Source organism: Helianthus annuus, chromosome 8, assembly GCF_002127325.2.
Source record: "Helianthus annuus cultivar XRQ/B chromosome 8, HanXRQr2.0-SUNRISE, whole genome shotgun sequence".
In the NCBI taxonomy this organism is placed as follows: Eukaryota; Viridiplantae; Streptophyta; class Magnoliopsida; order Asterales; family Asteraceae; genus Helianthus; species Helianthus annuus.
Window position 1 is genome coordinate 146,679,265 of NC_035440.2, and position 15,460 is coordinate 146,694,724.

A 15,460-nucleotide genomic window follows, 5' to 3' on the forward strand; every position below is an offset into this window, starting at 1 on the left:
AATAATTATGAGTAAATGGTATCGAGTACCGGTATCGGTATCAAATTTAACAAATCGGGTATATTTTTGGTACTTGTACGACACCGAAATTCACAAACCCTCAATTACCGGTGTCGTACCAGTACCGACCGTTACCAAACCGCACCGTACCAAGTATAGTTGATACAGGTACCCACTTTTGGGCCTATATATTAAAAATATAATTAAATTAATAATAACATCACTAAGTGATGAGCAAATGGTATCGGGTACCGGTATCAAATTTAGCAAACCGGTTGTATTTTCGGTACCGGTTCGGCACCGGTATTCACCGGTTTTTACCCTCAAATACCGGTGTCGTACCAGTATCGACCGGTACCGAACCGTACCCTACCAAGTATATTTAGTACCGGTACCCACTTTTGGGGATTTCGGTAATGGTATTTTCGGTACCGGTTGGTACCGAGCTCATCAAATCCTGTAGCAACGTAACAATGCAAGTAATTGCACCGTTTAGATTACTTTTCATACACACAGTAAGTAAATTGTATTTCATTTGAATGAGGTTTTATATACACAACAACTTATTTTGCTTCCTTTTTTGTCTTTTTCTGTAATGAATGAATTATAGCATGTAAAATTAACTTGGATATTTAGATTATTGATGAGCAAATCGTATCAAATCCTGTAATCAAACCGGTATCGTATCGGTACCAAATTTACTATACCAAATCATTTTCGGCACCAATTTGGTACCCACCTTTTGGCGTTTTCAGAATCGTTACTTTCTTTTCAACACCGGTCTAGCACCATACCTGTATTTATTGATTTTTACCTTCAAATACCATACCGTATTCTACCGAGCATTTTTGGTGCAGGTACCTAATTTCGATGATTTTCCGGATCGGTACTTTCAATGCCGTTACCGATATCGAGCTCATCCATATTTTAACGTGTTAGCACCGAAATAACTGAACTGAAAACAACCGAATTTCTAACGTGTAGGACGTGTGGGGTTATTCTGTAATTGCTTTCCGTTGCTGACACGCGTTTTGCAGTCATTGGATCCCCGCCGCAACGCGCGGACATAAAATCAACTAGTTAAACATACATAGTAGATGAGAACAAATACCTTGGTGAATGGAGACGATAATAATACATTAATCCTTCTACATATAGACATTGAATTTTTTTAGGCCTTGAAGAGACCTGCCCACTAAAAAAAAAAACATAAAAATATTAACTAAAAAGCAAAGCTATGATGATTCGAACCATGAGCTAATCATTCGTAGTGGGCGTCATTTTTTTTTAAAATATTGTCAAATAACGCCCAATTCCGTCCCTTGCCCACCCCCATAGGCGTTTTCGGGCGTGTTTTCGCCTAGATTTTGTTTTGGCATGCTTTGAAACACGCTAAAGGGGGGATTTCATGGCCAATCACATTTGAGCTTCCATTTTTTGGTCAATAAGATTTTTTAATTGTTTTTTATTTTATTTTATTTTATTATAAATATAATGCCCCACAATCCCCGCATCCCCACTACACCCTTTTGTAAAAACGCCCAATAATGCCTCATTGCTGACTGGGCTGCCACTTGGCGCAAAACGCCCTAGGGTGGGGCATTATTCACCCCAACGACTATGCATGGTCTTAACAGATACTTAAGACTATCTCTAATGTTAGGCAAACCTTTAGGTGCCTGATGAAACAATGGTTAGCCGGGCAGGGTTAACACACTGGTCTCGCCAAGAAGGGTACCATCTAACATGTAGCATGAATACAACTTCACAAATACATCAGAATATCAAACCCTAATCATCTCCATATTGCATGTATATGTTTTCTAATAAACCCAAACCTCCATCCCTTCCTCTCGAGGATCGCTGGCTGGATCGCCTGCCGGTTGATCTCCTGCACAAGGAAACAAACCGTGACTCGTAACAAGGAGGATGGGGTGGGGGTGCTCCTTGTTACCACTCTCCGGCGTGAGAATCAGTAGTCTGCTTGGGAAGCAAAGTATGATAGTAGTAGTAGTGAGAGAGTTGTGTAGAGATGGCTCAAACCTGGTTTGGGGTTGGTATTTATAGCCGAGGAGTGAAGGAGGAGGTGGATGGATAGACTGACGGCATGCTGCACCTTTGCAGGTGTGTCAGGCATGTCGGTTGTGGAAGTGATGCCACGTCAGTCTGTCGCTTACATAGACCTGACAGGCGGCTGCCATTGGTGCTACTTGCTCTGTGGTGTCAGTCCCACTTGCTGAGTGTACAGGATGCGGTGCGGGCCACATCGCTCTTTGCGGTAACTGTAGACGTTCCGGCTTCTCACTCTTTGATCAAGAAATACGCGAGATGTGGTGCCAAGCCGCATCGTCGCCCGTGATGACTGTTGCTGTTATCCAGCTCCCTTGTATTGATAGAAGTGTTCAATGGATGCGGTGCTAGGCCGCATCGCTGTGGACGCTTCCGTTTTCATACACCAGATGCGGTGCCATGCCGCATCACTATACCGTTCTCATATTCCAGGTAAGTCCTCCATCATTGGGCAGATTGGATTCAACCACTGTGTCGGTGCGTCCCCGCATGGACACAGGTAGGTTGTTAGCTAGTGGGGGTTTTGATAAGGGTAATGGTCACTCGCGGTCAATGCTGACGCGAGATCTGGGACCATACCCCTTCAAGTCCCCCCAGTCTAGTGTTGCTGCCATATGCAAGTTGCATGTGGGAGGAGTACTGGACTATGGTGTCTAGAAGGTAGTTTGGAGTCTGGAGAAGATCCTAGGCCATGTAGATGGTCTTTTCTCTTTGTAAATCAAGCTGGAGATCTGGAAGGGTCATGTGATGCCTCTTCTGTACCGGTGAGAATGTTTCGTCTGATGCGAAATTCTCAGCCTCGGGTTGGGTGCCACCTGTTGGTGTGTCGAACCAACCTTGAAATCTTGCTAGGGATGTGCACAAACTTCGAACCAACCTCTGAGACGGGGGGTTGAAGATGTGCACAAACTTCGAACCAACCTTTGAGGTGGTGTGTGACACCCCAGGAAAACCATGCAACTTAACTAGCTTCCTCAGTGAGTACGTACCAAATTTCGGGACGAAATTTCTTTTAAGTTGGGGATAATGTGACAACTCGTATTTCCGAACTTATACATGTGCTTAATGTAACGTATGTGAACTTGGTGTAATTATTTGATATGCTAATTTAATGAATGTTATGTTTGATATGTGCTATGTGTAATATACGTATGTATGCAAACGAGCCCAAACGCACAACACTCACCCGATCGCACAAGCCCATTCGGGCCTTACTCTTTGTATTTGGATCAAGGGCAGCCCATGATGGGTTCGGCCCACCCCTCTTTGCACGCATAACCTTAGGAGAAGGGGGTATACTCATTATTTTGCAAAACACTTCACACACAAAACCCTACTCCCTCTTTCCCTCTCTCGAACCCGACGGCAGCCAAACACCCTCCCCATCGAAGATTTCTTGGGTTCGGATCACCTTTCCTGTTTGATTCTACTAATCGGTTAGTGTCTTACTATGATTTCATGATTTATGTTGTGATATTTGTGTTACATGGTGTATGGTTTCCATGATCTGATATGATGGTTAGGATTATATGATGAACAATGATGGTCATATGATAATGTCTTTGTGAATCGGATTGAATGATAATAGATGTTAATCGATTATTGTGTCCCGTTTTCAGATTGTTTGCTTGTTGATTTAGGAGTGAATGAATGCAATCGGCTGAATGTTCATGTGAACCGATAAAGTAGTGTGCATGCTCTGATTTTGATTAGGGTTGCTTATTAATATAAAGGTTTACTAATCTGATGATATGAATTGAATATTTGAATGTTTATTCATATATGATTAATTAGAGTTTATACGGATCAAATGATAATTTCCTAGTTTGATCGATTATTGGCTTGAATGGAAACTGTTAATTGATAATTGTAAATATGGGAAGTTATTTAGTTGGTCAAACGAATTGATTGAAATTGTAACTGATGTACATGATTTTTGGAATGTCATAACTAATCGCACAAGTCCTCTCAGTCGCACAAGATCAGGTCACACAAGACCTGATCTAATCGCACAAGTGCATCGCACAAGACAGGGTACAAACGCATAAGGCAGCTAGTACTGTTTATTTATGCATGATCGCACAAGATCGGGTGGATCACACAAGATCGTGCCGATCGCACAAGATCTTGGGCCTCACACACACCGTTTGAACTTAACATGTTATTGGACCGTGTGGCCCAAAACTCAGTCGCACAAGTTGTTATGTTGCTTAACTATTGGCCCGGATATACCTGTTGGGCTGGACTAGTTCCAATCGCACAACCCAAATGGATCGTACAAGCTCATCCGGATCGCACAAGACTTTTACATGTTATTAGATTGGGCCGCGTATTTTATGTTTGGGCTTTGGACTATTTGGGCCGGGTGTTTAACTGAATCGCACAACATGTTGTGGATCGCACAAGGCTGTGCTGAACGCACAACATGTTGGGCCGCCTGTTTATTGGGCTTTACCTTTGGATCGTACAAGTATAAGATATTGGGTAATTGACTGCTAATATGCTAACGTACATTATGTGTTTCCATGATCTATACGTGCTCGTAACTTGTTAACTTGTGTGAAACTTATGTGCACAATTCGAAACTAAAACCTGACTTATATGGTAACCCTGTTAGGACGTGGTTGACCACTCTTAGTTTAAGTAACCTTTCGTGTAATCTGCCGAGCAAACCAAGGTGAGTTCACACTCTTACCAAGGCATGGGATTCCCGGGGTTGGGAATAGGATTGAAGGAATGGGATTGTACTTACACTGTTACTAGACTATCTACCATCGTCCTCGGATGCGAAGGATACATACGTAAAACCTACGTATACTTGTACTCATCACTGTCCTAAGGATGCAAAGGGCACTTACGTAAAACCTACGTAAACTTATATTTACTACTGCCTCGGGTTGTGACAGGCACTTACGTAAAACCTACGTAAACCCTCGCGTACCACTGTCCTCGGGTTGAGAAGGACGCTTACGTAAAACCTACGTAACCCTTGTACGTACTACTGTTCTCGGGTTAGGAAGAACACTTATGGTTATCTCTAGTCTAGTACATATCGCATGGGAAACCCCCACTAATTGAACATACACTCATGGGAAGCCCCCACTAAATGAACATACAATTGACTTAGTTAATAACGCATGGTGATGCAACGGACTTACAATTACGAACTTACTTACTGTGAACTCGCTCAACTAGTTGTTGACTCTCTGTTACATGCCTTGCAGGACCATAGGTACTTGGAGCTTGCACGGGAGGTGCGAACGTTGTGGGCACATGGACTGTTGAGTTCCATGTTAAACATTTGCATTATGAGAACTTGATACTTATGTTGGATTTTTACATTAATGCTTCCGCTACACAAATGATTATGTTTGGTTTTGAAAACACCTTTCGTATTGATGAATGACATTTATTATTTACACTTATGTTCAAAATGATTGGTGGCTTGATCCTGGTCATGTCACGCCTCCATGCGGTGGTACTCCGTGTGTGGATTTTGGGGGTGTGACATGGTGAATGAAGAATAGAGTGGTCTTCCGCAATAATTGGACATCTAATGATGATCCCTTTTTGTGGGGTGTTCATGTTCTTCCAATTAGCTCTCTAGTAACCGTACGTCCTTTGCGGTTACCTCGTTGCTTGACATTGTTGGCCACGGTTGGGTGAACAATGTTGGATACTTGCGTCATTGTTGGCCACGTTTGGTCGAACAATGTGAATCTGGATAATGGTCAAATAAACATGGTCATAGGCATGGTAATGCCCACCATTGTTTATTCTATCCGTCTTACAAGTAGGGTAACAAAGTCATAAGCAGACTTGTTACTGTTGTTCGGCCGCTTGTTGTTCGACAAGATCTCTTATGAGCATTGGGGATCTCGTCCGCATCTCTTCCTTAGCCACTTTCCTTCACGCTCCAATACCGAGGAGTTTTCCTTGAAGTAGCTTCGTTCATATATGTGATGACTTAGTTGTGGCTCTTACGTAGCAACCATTTGCGGAGCTATGGGTGTGTCCGCAAGACTCATGAGTGTCTGCGGTTTGGTCACCCCATACTCGCTTGAAACGGGTGTGTTGCTCGGATGTGGCTCTTGAAGGATCAGGAGTCAGGGTTGCTGATGTGCGTGCACGTACATTCCCCTCCTTCTTTTTGTTGAAGAAGTTGTTTATGCACCCTCTGTGGTTGTGAACCGGACAGGAGGGATTTGAAGTTTGAAGAGAATGAAGGCAATGCGGTTTACTTGTTTTTGAGATGCGGTTCAGTCCAAAGAACAACGCTGGTTCTGAGTATCTGACACACCTGTACGGGCTCGTGTGTGTCATCTCCGCATGTTCCACGTGTGCTCGTGGGTATGTGCGGATATGTTTATACCCCCTTAACCATGGAAAGATATAATTTTTTGGCTATTTTATGGGGTATGTAAAAAAAAACGACATGCGGTATGGGTTATGGTGTGGTATACCAGAGAAACCGCATGCCGCTTGTGTGTGGATAATGTTGTCGCTTTTTGTTGTATACGTGGCTGAGCGCCCGTGTGAGTTGGTGGGAGTTGGTGAGATTTTCTGGCATGTGCTGAAATGAAAGGACATTTGCACTGCCCGAGGTCATTAAATGCACTGTAGCAGGAGTGTAAACGTCTCCTATGTCAGGCGCGTGTGCGGCACGCGCGCGTGGTAACCGTCAGCGGAAGCGTGGCTTGACACGTGGTGACGCATAATTCGCTCTTTTTGAACGTGATGATTCAGTTTCCATGTTGCATTAATTGCGATCGGTATATAAGGGGAAACCATTCGTGGTTTCCCCTCACTTGTTCAAAATTTCAAAAATTTTGGTGAGAGAAAAAAGATTTCTCTGTCTTCTCCGATATGGTTTCTTGAAATTCCGGTGAGATGGTTTGAGTTCTTAGCACTCATTTCCTTTTCTTCTATACTTCCGATGGCTGAACCATCAAATCCACACAATGTGGAGGGTGAAAACCCTGAACAGCCGGTGGCAGCGGCTGATGAAGATGAAGACGATGATGGTGGTGCTCCCGGTGGTGGGTTACCGGTATTGAAGTGGTCAAGGGAGCAGTTTAGGGTCCTGATGACCAGCCTGCAAATGGCAGATGAGTGGGGTGCCATGTACCCACAAGAGGGTGACACCGGTGCCGACGCCCCGGCGGGATATATCACCCTGTGGGCTGAGTTTTTCAATGATGGCAACCTCCGACTGCCGGTGACGGTGTTTGTTGCCGAGGTGTTAGAATACTATCACCTTCACATTTCCCAACTTAGTCCATTTGGGATGTTCCGAATCAGGAACTTTGAGCATACTTTCCGTGCTCATGGTTTGGACGTCACTGTTGAGAATTTCCAGCGGTTTTACCAGTTGACGGTAAACACCGGTTTTTTCTCTTTTAACCGGAGGTATGGGAGTCCCAAGCTGATGACCCCTCCGAAGGGTCTTACCAAGTGGAAAAAGAGATTTTTCTACGTTAAAGCCTATGCGGTGTATGCCAACATGACCTTTCGGGACGTGAGTGTGGGTGTTACTTCGGAGGATACTGTCCCCACCGCAAGGACTGTGGATTGGTTCTCTAGGTTGCGGCCTATTGAACTTAAGAAACTGGACAACAATCAGTTGTGGTTGTTGCGAATGATGCTCACCAGGCCGGATAGAAGGCAAGGCCCGTTCTGCGGGAAAAGAGTGGTGGTAAGCTTGTTACTCTTGATTGTTTTCCTTGCTTCTTTATCCTATTAGTAATGTGTATGTGTTTTATCAGAGGATGCGGTCGGCCTGTGGAGGATGTTTGAGCCCGATTTTGAGGGCAAAGTTGAGCTGATTCCGTGTGGGGTACGGGATGGTTTTAATATGGAGATTGTTGGCAATTTCCGCGTTCCCACACGTGATGTGTTGAATGCATCCATGCTAGAAGGTGAAGGTATCTTCTAAAATTCTCTTGTTTTTAAAGTTCACCCTTGTAATCTGCTTTCTTGATTGTTTACATGCAGGTACTCTTGGGGATCTGGGGAAGTTTGAAAAACCTGTCCCCAAGAAACATGCAGAGAAGAAGCAAGTGAAGAAAACCGCACGGGGTCGCGGTAAGGAGAAGACTGAGGGTTCTGCCGCCCCTCCTTTGGTGTCGCAGGCCGTAGGTACCTATCGTTCTTGTTACCGCAGATATACCGATTACGTGGTAGTATCTGACACCCTTGAGGGTTTGGGTGTTCCAGGTGGTGGTGCGGCTGTAGGTGGGACTACTGCGGGTTCCACCGTTGCTGGTGAGAAGAGGAAACCGGAGCAGACAGCTGCTGGTGCCGGTGAAATGAAACGTCGGAAGCTACAGTCCAAAAGGACTGGTCCGACACAAAAGAAACCTGCTGGTAAGTGTATAACTTTTGCAAGTGTTTTTGTATACACAACTTGTTTTCTGATAGTTGGTGCTTTCTTTGTATTTTAGAACCGCAAGATGCAGGCTTTTCTTTGACGCTCCTTCGTCTCCCCCGCATACCACGTCTGCGGATGCGGGTGTACCGAAGGATTCTGCGACACCGTTTATCAAGGTGGTGCCTGACCCGACCGTGCAGGCGGAGAAAAATGCGGAGAAGACTGCGGAGAAGGTTGCGACCCAGATTTTTGATACCGTTGATTCTTCTAACAACTTGATCTCTCCAAATGATGCTGATAATTTGAATCTACGGTTTTCTGATGCTGGGAAGCAAAAATCTGGTGCTGAGCCGCAGAAATCTCCTGCTGGTGAGAAGGTTACTGGTTCTTCTTCTGGTGGTGCGGGTTATGATGGGCCTCCGATTCAGCCTGGGGAGTCTGAATTGGAGTATTATTACCGCACTTACACGCAGGATCGAAGTACAAGTTATCATCGACCCCCCTGGACTGTTATGCAGGGGGATGATATTTCTAACGATCCTTCCGCTTGTAAGGAGATTCTGGGTGGCCTGGGCACCCCATTTGAAACTGCTCGTGCTTGTTCTGCGCCCCGTGAGCTGCGCATTAATGAACTTTCCACCATGCTGGTGGGAAGTTCCATAGTGGCGAATGCCATTCTGGAAGATTACAGGGTGTTAGGCCGCAGAGAGGAGGAAGCTATGCGCTTGCGGGCCGAGGCGGAAGAGTTAGTGAGAGCTGCTCGTTCGGGTGCGGAGCAGCTTGAAAAGGATAGGGCTGCTTTTGAGAAGCAGAAACAGACCGCGGAGTGGGCTGCGACTGCTGAGCTAAAACAGGTTCGTACTATTGCTAAGTTACTTTCTAATGAATGCAAGAGTTGGAACGAAAAACTTTCCAATGAGCGCAAGACATGGAAAGAATCTTAGGCTAAACAGAATGAAACTCTGTTTCGTGCTCGCCAGGAGTTGGCCAATCTGAAGGCCGCAAATGCTGCTTTGGCCAAGGAGAAGGCTGCGGCCGAGGCAGCTGCAGGCAGGGCTAAGGAGGATGAGGCCTGGACCGCTAAGGCTCTTGAAGAGGCCAAGAAGGCGGGGGCCCGTTTTGCCAATGCCCTTGATGAAGCGAATGCTGACCGCACTCGCTTAAACCAGACCGTTGTGAGCCTCCAGGTATGGTTTGCTTTTCCTGTTTTATTCTTCCTTTTGCCTTTCGAAAATGTTTACTAATTTTGTGCAAACTGCTTCTTGCTATTGAAAGGCTGAGGTTCAGACTCGCAAGGTTAAGCTCGCAGACATTACTGCCCGCGTGACTGTAGCGGAAGAGCGGGCGAATGAGGCTGTCAAGGCCAGAGATGCTGACCTCTTCGTTTAACCAGCTAGAGGCTGACCGTGAGTGGATGCGGAGTCACGGTATTGCATATGTAAGTATCCCGTGCCTTTGTATTTACTCGGATTAGCATGTGAATCTTATCGTTCCTTTGTTGCAGATTGTTCAAGCTATCATGGATGCGCCTGAGACCGCAACTGGCATAGACTTGATTAAGCAGCGTGCTCGTGATGCTGGTTTTAAAGCTGGTTACAGCCGCTGCACCGGCCATATAAACATTTTGTCTAAAGGCGACTACACCGATGAACGGTCCGGGTTTCGTGATATGGACACCGAAGCGCTTCTTGATGCGGCCGTTGCATCTTTTTATGACACGTCTCTCTCTTGTGTGGAGAAGCTTGATGAATGCTTAGAGGCCGCGGATTATGTAGACCGGTTGCGGATGCTATATGCCGAAGCGGAAGAGGAAAATACTGCCGGTGGTGGTCAAGATGGCGCGGGTACCAGTGGTACAAAATAGGACTTAGGTTGGCCTACATGCCCTTTTTCCCTCTTTGTATATGTTGGAACTTTATGTAAATTCATTGTGCACCGCGTAGGTGCACGAATTTTTTGAATATAAAGTTTAACTGTTGCTCAATTTGTACAAGTGTTTTTACTTCTTGCATATTTGAACGTATTTATGCGGAACTCTACCCATTGTGAATGGGGTTGAGTATACTCTATACCTTTGTCGCATGAGTATGAGTCAATTCCATCATTTGCCCTATTAGGGTTTAGGAATTGTGTAAGTTTTGTAAAAACTTCTGTATCCGGAACTCTACCCATTGTGGATGGGGTTGAGTATACTCGATACCTTTGTCGTACGAGTATGAGTCAATTCCATCGTTTGCCCTGTTAGGGTTTTGGAATTGCGTAAGTTTTGTAAAAACTTGTGTATTTGGCCGGATAGACATTTAATGTTTTGCCTTTGCTGGCCTATTACAATATTTGTGTGTGGTTAGCACTTTGTGTGGATATCGCGAATGAAGATTTTGCCAATCTATTTTTGCGGATACCGCAAAGTGGAGCACGCATTTTTAATAGTAGTAACAAACAATATTGCATTGAATTGCTCGTTTATTTATTTGCAAATGGCCTGCGGCCCGATAGGTTACATGAAAATGTAAAACACATGGTTTACATGTAGCAGCGTCTAAGCTGTTGTGCATTCCATGTGCGTGCGATAGTTTCGCCTTCTAACGTTTGTAATTTATACGCGCCTTTGCCCAAGACCTCTTTGATGAGGTAGGGTCCTTCCCACTTGGGGCAAGTTTTCCTGGGCGCTCAGCGTTAGATGCTTCGTTATCGCGCAGGACGTAGTCTCCCGGGTTAAATGTACAAACCCGCACGCGTGAATTGTAGTATTTTTCAAGCTTGGTTTTGTACTTGGCCTCATTGATGGCAGCGTTTTCGCGCCTTTCTTCTAGGAGGTCTAAGTCAAGTCTGCGTGCTTCATCGTTGGCTATTCTGTTGATAGCCAACATTCGAGGTGAAGGAAGCCCTACTTCCGCGGGGATTACCGCTTCTGAGCCATAGACCAGGCTGAAGGGTGTCTCCCCGTTGCTTGTTTTTGGGCTTGTTCGGTGAGCCCATAAGATGCTTGGGAGTTCATCGACCCAGCCACGCCTGGCTGTTCCCAACCTTGCTTTGATGCCTTCGACTAGACTTTTGTTGATACTCTCAACTTGTCCATTCCCTTGCGGGTGTGCCACGGAGGAGAATATATGTTCAATATGTAGTTCCTTTAGCCATTTTTGAAACTCGTCCGCAGCAAAGTTGGTGCCGTTATCGGTAACGATGCACATTGGTAGACCGAAATGGCAGATGATGTGTTCCCAAATGAATTTCCTTGTTATCATAGCAGTGGTGGAGGCAAGTGGTTTTGCTTCTACCCATTTTGTGAAATAATCGACGGCTACTATGATAAATTTGACTGCACCTGGTGCGTCTGGGAATGGTCCAACCACATCGATTGCCCATTTCTGAAAGGGCCATGCGGTGGTGATCGGGATCAAGTTGTTCTAGGGGCGCAAGGTCCTGGGGGCATGCCGTTGGCAATTAATACACTTGCGCAATTCTTTGACGGCATCCAGGTGCATGCCGGGCCAATAATACCCAGCATTCATGATTTTAGCCACTACCATGCGTGGTCCTGCGTGTATGCCGCACATTCCCTCGTGTATCTCTCTGATGAGGTATGTGGCATCTTGGGGGTCGACGCAGCGTAGGAGTGGGCCCAGGTATGACTTGCGGTATAGGATACCATCTCCCATTTGATAATGGCACGCTTTGTATTGCAACTTGCGTGCCTCAAACTTGCTTTCGGGAGTCACACCTGATTGTAAGTATGCAATGATTGGTGTCATCCAGGATGTTGTACCGTACTGGATGACGTTCACTTGGCACAGGGATACTGATGGATTCTGCAAAATTTCAATGCGTATCTCCTTTGCCAAGTGTTGGAAGCTGGTGGACGCGAATTTGGACAGTGCATCCGCGGATTTGTTTTCACTTCTGTTGATATGACGGATATTGAAGGAAGTGAATTTTGATTTTAGTTGCAAGGCTTGCTCGAGGTAGAGGATCATGATATCCCCTTTTGCGGTGTAGTCACCGCGCACCTGACCTGCAACTAACAAGGAGTCGACGTGTGCTTCCAAATGTTGCACGCCGAGCTTGACTGCTAGACGTAGCCCTGCCAATAGAGCTTCATACTCTGCCTCGTTATTTGTGCTTTTGAAATTAATGCGGATTGCATAGGTAAGCTCCTGGCCGTCGGGGCTGACGAGTCGCAGACCTGCGCCCGCACCTTCTTCGTTGGACGCACCATCGGTAAAAAGTGCCCATATTTCTGAAGAAGGTGGCGGTGGTGCAGGGTTTTGTTCTTGTTCGCATTCTTGGATGCGATTTGCCGGTACCTCAGCGACGAAATCTGCTAGGACCTGGCCTTTAACTGCGGGGCGCAGTCTGTAGTTTAGCGTGAGTGCGCCCAGCTTGATTGCCCATTTTGCTAACCTCCCAGAGATGTCAGGTTTGGATAGGATCGGGCCAATCCTGTAGTTGGTTAACACCGTGATAACGTGATTTGCGAAGTAGCGTCGCAACCGTCTTGATGCGTGTACCAGTGCTAGTACCAACTTTTCCATTATTGAATATCTTATTTCTGATGGGTGTTTGAACTCCCTCCCGCTCCACTATTAGTACCGCACCCACCACATTGTCTGCGGCGGATAGGTATAATATAAGTGGTTCGTCTTTGCGTGGTGCGGTTAGGGTTAGGAGTTGTATCAAACACTCCTTCATTTCCCGGAAGGCATCTTCAGCCTCTGCGGTCCACTGGAATTGTTCTTTCTTTAGACAGTTCCGCAGGGTCTTAATGAAAGGATAAGATTTAGCTGCATGGTTGGCTAAGAATCTATTTAGTGCGGCTAGCCTGCCGGCTAGTCGTTGCATCTCTTTCATTGTTGAAGGCGATGGCATGCGGTCGATCGCCTGAACTTTTTCCGGGTTTACCTTGAATCCATCTTTGGTTACGATGAATCCAAGGAATTTGCCTTCTTCTATTCCAAACGAGCATTTCCCTGGATTGAGCTTCATATTGACGCTTCGCAGAGTTTGGAATGTTCTTTCAATATCAGCGAGCATGGTATCCTCTTCCATGCTCATGACGACCAGGTCGTCTATGTAGATTTCGACACTTTTGCTGATTTGCCCGCGGAAAGTGTCGTTCATCAGTTTTTGATAGGTTGCGCCCGCGTTGCGCAACCCAAACGACATTTTTGTATAGCAGTAATTTCCTATAGGGGTGCGGAATGCCGTTTTGTCTTCATCCTCGATTGCCATCTGTACCTGTTGATAGCCTTTGTAACAATCGAGGAAGCACTTCCATCGAAATGGTGCGAGGTTATCGACCTTTTCGTCGATTTCTGGAAGTGCGTAACAATCCTTGGGACAGGCTTTGTTGAGGTATTTGTAATCGACACACATGCGCTAGCCCTCGGATGGTTTTTCTACCATGACTGGGTTGGACAACCAAGTCTGGTACTTGACTTCCCGCAGGATGCCTGCGGAGAGCAGTTCTTCGACCTACTCACGCATCGCCTGGTTTTTTGCGGATCCAAGGTGGCGTTGACCTTGGATCACTGGCTTGATACCTGGTAAGGTATTCAAGAAATGTTGCGCAATGTCGCGTGGGACCCCGGTCATGTCTGCGGGTGCCCACGCAAAAATATCTTGGTTTCTGAAGAGCAGCTGCTTCAGGTGCGCTTTGGTGTTGGGGTACAAGGCGTGGCCCAATGTTACCTTGTGCTCTGGGTACTTTGCGTTGAGGACCCATTTTTCTGGTTGGTTGTTGGGAGTTGGCCTTGCTATCTTGGTTGGACGCAGTTCGTCCGACGTCATAACTTCGCGACGTGCATAGATTATCGCGATCCCTGTTTCGGTTGTGAAACCGATTGCAGAATGGGGTACGGACGTAATCATGTTGAAATCACCTTGGGATTCTCTCCCAAGGAGCACGTCATATTTGTAAGTATGAGGTAAAACCATGAAGTTTACCTCTTCTGTTCGTGTGTGCCGTCCGCTGGTAAGGCGCACAGGAAACGTAATTTGGCCCAGGGGAAAGACAGTTTCTCCTGCGAATCCGACCAACGGGTAATCCACTGCTTGCAACCGATCTTTGTCTTCCTGATCGAACTGGTTGAAGCATTGCTCGTATATGATATCAGAAGTACTGCCTAGGTCGATAAATAATCGCTCGGTGCAGTAATGAGCTAGTTGGCCGGTGATAACGACGGCGCGCCTGTCGCGCGGACCGCCTCGGACTTTTGGGAAGACGTCTTGCTCGTCTTTCTAGTCATTGTCCGGTCTTCTCGCCGCCTTGCGCGGCCTTCCTTTGCCTCCATTGATCATATGGGTCGAGGCCACATACATGGTCCTCTTCCCGGAGGAGGTGCCTCGCCATGGGGGGTGATGCGTTTGGTGGCTTTGTGTCCACCTGGCAACAAGTGTTGTAGCTTCCCCTCCTTTAGGGCTCGCTCAATCTCCAGCCGGAGACTGATGCAGTTATTTGTTGTGTGGCCCAAGTCCTTATGATACTCACAGTAGAGAGTGAGATCTTGATTTTTCTTGGACTTCATTGGTTGGGCCGGTCGTAGGGTCTGCGCGTCCGTAAGGAAGACTTCGCTCGGCGACTTGGTGATCTCGGTCCAGTTGCGGTCCCGAGACTCTTTCTTTGACGCCCGGTTATCCCGTTGGGCGTTAATTGTTGCCCTTGCGCCAAACTGGTTGGTACGTGGGAAGTACGGTTTGGAATTGCTGCCGCGATTCCCTGCGTCCCGGTTGCGCTTATTGTTGCGCTTGGGTTCGTGGCGGGAGGTCTGACCTCCCGCTTGGGGTGGCGCCTTTGTCAGGTGCGGTTTAAGTGACCGCTGAGTCTGGGCGTATGTCTTGACCGCGGTCATGACATCCTCCCATTTTTTCGGCAGGCCGTCTTTGCCGGAGATAGTCATAACCATCTGTTCGTCTCTGACGGCTTTGATGAAGAGGTTACGTGCCATTTTGATGCGGGCCCAAGCGTGGAAGAGCGGGCCATCCGGGCCGAAAAAACGCTTATTTCTATTAGTTTTTTCCATT